The sequence below is a fragment of the Ischnura elegans genome, chromosome 5 (assembly GCF_921293095.1).
Source record: "Ischnura elegans chromosome 5, ioIscEleg1.1, whole genome shotgun sequence".
Lineage (NCBI taxonomy): Eukaryota > Metazoa > Arthropoda > Insecta > Odonata > Coenagrionidae > Ischnura > Ischnura elegans.
The window spans coordinates 57,330,298-57,335,863 of record NC_060250.1 but is presented as its reverse complement, the minus strand read 5'-3'; positions in this window follow the sequence as shown (position 1 = coordinate 57,335,863).

The window sequence follows — 5,566 nt, the reverse complement described above, 5'->3', positions numbered from 1 at the left end:
TTTACTATGGTGGTAATTTATTTTATAAGCTATGAATCTCAAAAATTCAATTTATAAATAATTTGATTTAAATAGATAATACGTAATAAACAATCTTGCCTCAAAATTCTCTTTAAAAATCAAGTTTTATTGCCTGTTTTTCTTCCTTTCACGCAAATCACTGAATGTTCCCAGAGCAGGCTTGTAGAAAGGAGGAATGTGGCAGCAACTAATATTTATGAGACTCTCTCTTCTCACTACCTCAAGCTCGCTTCTGGCCAAGACTGAACTGTTCCTTACAAAGAGCACATCTATATAACAGATGTGGGATTCAGGAAATGTAGACAAATTGTCGCATACGATCGGGGTTCACACTAATTATTTACTTCGGCATTACTTTTCTCATGTTCATTGCTGTTGCCATTCTTTAGTTTTGTCCTCACATTCACTAACTGAAATGTACTGCTTCAAATCCTAAAGCATCAATATGGAGCCAAAACATTATAAAGTAAGCATGACATGAAATTTGAGTGCGTTTAGGTAACGGATATTGATAGTACGAAGCTCCTGGGCTGTAATTCGGCATCAAACTGTGCCCCAATTCGAGTTGTCCCACTGTGCCCCAATCCAAGTTGTCCCACTGTGCCCCAATTTCAGCTGTCCCACTGTGCCCCGCATGTCCTGAAGTCTTGTATTTGTCAGCAAAAATTTTAAACATGTTACTTTCGAAAAATATGTTTAGAAAAATATTACTAAGTCTCTAAATAATGTATTCACCAAGTCATTCCTCATGAAACTTGCTATAATTAAGAGAATTGCATAAATATTCATAACATGAAAGTTACGAAAATTATAGCAAAAACATATTTTATAACATTTACGCGAAGCTACATAAGATTAGGAAATAAGATTTTTGTGCATTATTCCTCGTGATATGACTTCCTTAATTTTAATGCATTTGCCCTTTGACCGAGTAAATTGTTTAAATAAATCAATTGTCCCACTGTGCCCCGTGTCCCACTGTGCCCCAGTCTCCCCTACTTGTACACCAACTTGTTCTTGTTTGAGATAAATGATATTTCAATGGAATTTTTGTTTATAAAACGTTTTTTGTAGATATTCATTGATAGTATGATTGTATTATATGTAATTTAAAAGACAAAATTTGATAAACAGTGGGTAGAGAGTTCTATCTTCTTGAATGGCAATGGCCAAGGGATTTTTTTTCTGGGGGGGCGCAAGGGTCTTAGCTATTCTATTAAACTAAGGAAGAGGAAAAATGTTACTTCTCTCTTTAAAGGTATCATGCATACAACACAAGCGCAGGGGCGGATCCAAGATTTATTCTTGGGAGGCACAAGGGTCTGAACAGCTAACGATCTTCTCATGCGTGAGATTAAAAACAAAATGCAGCAATTACTGTATGAAATGATCTCTTTAATTATTATATGAAAGTTATCAATATGAAATTAAATGATTGAGACTCCGTAATACACAAATCAAAACAAATGTAATTATTACCGTATTAAAAATTTGTCTATATTTTAAGCATCTGTGGGAACACATGCTCCCCCTCCCCTTAATCTGCTGATGGCAGTGGCTTTTCCTCACTATATAACAATAGTGGGCACTAAAGTGTGATTCATGAGAATTTTAACAATCTCTGATTTACTGGTTGGATTATGGTCTGGTTTATAGAGAAGCTCATAATATCTTAATCCCTATATAATTAACACCCTAATTCCTCCAATCTCTCATTGGAAGAGTCGTTGGAAATATAGCCAGAAATGCACTTCATTTAACATCTTCAGGAGATGGGTGGAAGGATTGCTAGCTTCGTGGGAATTCAAATTGCACACAAAATTTTATAAAACAATTCCTTAAATTTCAAATATTGGTTTACTTGAATCAATCTGAAGCAGAATGCAAATACATGTCCAGAGACTTTGTGTGGTTCACCATAGTTATTTTCATAAAAATAATAAACTGCATATGTGCAAATGTTCAACTAGTCTTATGTCATGTATTGAGGTTCAGTTTTTCTTTACTATGAGTGAGCATGACTTTGTTATCAATCATTTTTCAGAGAACCATTTTGCAGGGAAGGACCAGGGCCAGATTTACTGTAAGGCAAAATAGGCACATGCCAAGGGGTGCCTTCTGTTAGGCAAGCGGCAATGATCTGTACTGGAGGCGCCTCGAAGCGCACCGCCGTCAGCAGGCTTATTATATGGGGTCAGTCTGCCTGCAGATGCCCTCTTTGCTAGGGCTTTAAATGTGCTAAGTTAGGATTATAGCAGAACGTGAACTGCGATGCCATAATAAATGAATTTGCCGAAAAGAAGACAAGTAGGGAACTTTTGAAGTAGTTTTGCTTGAGGCAGGCCCCGTTATGTCTTCTTTCATGTTTTTAATCTGCACTTTAATTTCTCTAGAGGATACTGTAGGAAGATATGCAGTTGGCTGTAATTGTATGTTAGAGGCTTTGTTCAGTTGAAAATTTTGTTCGTACAACTGCTCTTCATGCGTTTTAAAATTAGTTAATTTACACTATATTTCATGCTACCGCAATTCATTCAGTTACAGCAGTACGTAATGTTTTTATTTTTGCATTTACTCTTCTTTTTTGTTGCATGGATTAAGGGTAGACATTATTTTTGGAAAGTGTTTCAGTTGCATAAAAGTTAAACTGTGACATATACTTTTACTCCACGCTGTTTTTTGAAATTGAATTGCCTGTTTTCCCTGCATAAAAAATCATGCATAAACTTATGCTGTTAGCCATATATCTATTTATTCCAAACCTTACCTCATACGAGTGGCTGTGCCTTATCATAAAAATCAGGGAAGGGGGGGCTCAAGTGAGGGGCGCTCAATGGAGAGGTGCCTATAGCGTAACGTTTGGGTAAATCCGGCCCTAGGAAGGACAGTTCTAACTTCAGGTTAGCTATAGCTATATGTAAAAACATTCTTATATATAAGTTCATGGAAACAGGAATAGGCAAAGGGATCTTTGTCAACATAATGTTGGAATCAATTTGTATACTAGCTTTATTGATGGTATAAATTTATAGACTAGTCCAGCATTGGTTTCTTTAGTTGATCTTCAAAGAATTTTGGTCACACCTTTCATTCAGGGGCGCAGCTAGGAATTAAGGCTGGGGGGGTTCAGGTGTAACTAATACCGGGGTGTGTTAAGGTGTGGTATACCCACCAGGATAAGCGGTAGGTGCGAGATTAATAAATTGCGGAATTTTAAGATAAATGGTTGAAAGTGGTGAGTTTTGCAGCTTTCTGAGGGATATTTTTATTAATTCTTACACTATTCTAATACTGATATGAATCCAATTAAGTAAAATGGATTAAACTTAAAAAATTCTCTGAGCTCTGGGGGGGGGGGGTTTATCCCCCTTCGCTGCGCCAGTGCTTTCATCAACCACATTTAATCATCACCTGATAGCCTTTTGCTCACTGCCATAACAATCACTAAGCCTAAATGACTTCAGCTTTACAGGGTAAGTTTTATGTCTTAACTTTAATTTTCTGCCTGGTAAAAACGATCAGCAATGTGACTCCCCATCCTTCATGACCCCCTCTTCTGCTCCCCATCCTCCTATTCGTATTTGTTTGTTGATATGAAAGATATGGATAAAAGTAACTAAATTTGACAGTAATGCACCAACCTATTCTCATACCATGGCTATGAAAGGTAGGTGAGAGCTCCTGTATGTTCTTGATTACTCTTGCGAGATCGATAGCAGGAAAGGGGGACTCATAGGGAGTGGCATATCCATGACAACAAATATTAGTGTTGATTTGCATGTTGTAAAGAAGCAGCAATTGCAGTGATGAATGGTACCCCATTTATCGCTGTAGGTGCAGTATTAATCACTTCGGTTTTCAAAAATGTCCGAGGCGCGGTGATGACTGCAATGCGATCAACTTTTTTCCCGATATTTTGCTGTAGAGTGTTTTTAATTGCAAGGAATAGCTTTGAAAAGTAATTAAAATGATAGATCACATTAAAATTTACATAACATTTAAAAACATGGTCAAATTTGCTAGTCATAGTTATGGTTAAAACGGTTAAAACCGCTGATTATGCCTTATTGCACAGTGAAACAGAGATCAATTGGTCGGTCAGCGACGCGAGTGGCAGCTTTTGTAAACACGTTTAAATGCGCGGTAGTTGAAAATACATTTAAAGGTCGACTTGAGGATCATTTTTTTGTAATATCCGTGGTTTCTTCGTTTTCCAAGCAATTTCTCTGAGTGTATAAACCTATAACTCTCTCCGTAGAATTTGTAATTGAGATAAAAGCATTGACCCTGATTATAAGGGTTTCTGGGAAAGATGGGATGAGGCTTGCGTGCCTGGGAAATGTTTCCGATGAGAATAGGCTGTGTAAAGGGCGTGATAAGCGCCATATAAGCCGATCAAAATTCGACAAGGTAAGCGCTAATAAGAGCACATGGAAGCAGTACAATCAATGAAATAAGAATGAATTTTCAATTCTTGCCAAGGTGGGTTGCACGCGTAAGTGGGAGATAACGCTAAGTCACGAATTAAATTTGTACGTATTTTCTTTATTCTCATTCAAACAAATCACTTTATTACAATAAAAAACCATGATGACTTCTCAAGAGCTGTGAGAGGTAGAAAAAATATATGAATTACCACATTATGACGCCAGGTATGCCAACTTACAAAAAATATTTGGGGGACCAAAACCGGGGATCTTGCCCCGGGAAATTTTTTAAGTAGTGAGTTTTTTAAACATTTTAGAAGAGTCATATGATCAACATTAGAACCCTGATAACTCGAATCTTGATATTTGGACACTACGGGGAAAATCTATAAACCTGACACATTTATCCCTCACACCCATAACGAATTTTTGAGGGGGATCGGGCCCCCTAAGGCCCCATTGAGTCGGCGCCACTGTATAACGCTCTCTAAAATAGCTAACAACTTTCTAATATTTTTAAAATTATTTTGGTCGTAAGACGTGAGGTCATAGCTGTCGACGGATTATCTTTCAAGGCCCTCAATGCATTTTGGCATTCCACCTCAGAATTTGTCTCTAAATTCGGGCGCGGTGATAACTCTACCCGTCTCCCTTGGCTCAATGGCTCAATATGCCGGATAAAACTGTCGATCAATATGTAATAATAGGAGTAATAATTCATAACTATTATATTTATCAATCCATACATACATGTATTAATTGATAGATATAACAATTAACCACATTCTTTGTGTAATCTCCCCTTCATTCTCTAATCCAACATTTGTTTTATTATTTTGGTTGCAAGACATTCCTTGAGATGATAGCTGTCGACGAATTATCTTTCAAGGCCATCCAAGCATTTTGGCATTCCACCTCAGAGTTTGGTCTCAAAATTCGGCCTCGTTGATAATTCCACCGGTACTCCTTAGTATTTCCTTTTCCTGGGTGCACAGGGGGGAAACAATGACGCAATACGCTCTCTAACCATTGGAAGATTTGAAACCTCAGTCCAAGTTCAGAGGGAGGGCGAGAAAAACCAAAACAGGAAACGCCCCACCATTCTCACAGTCATTCTA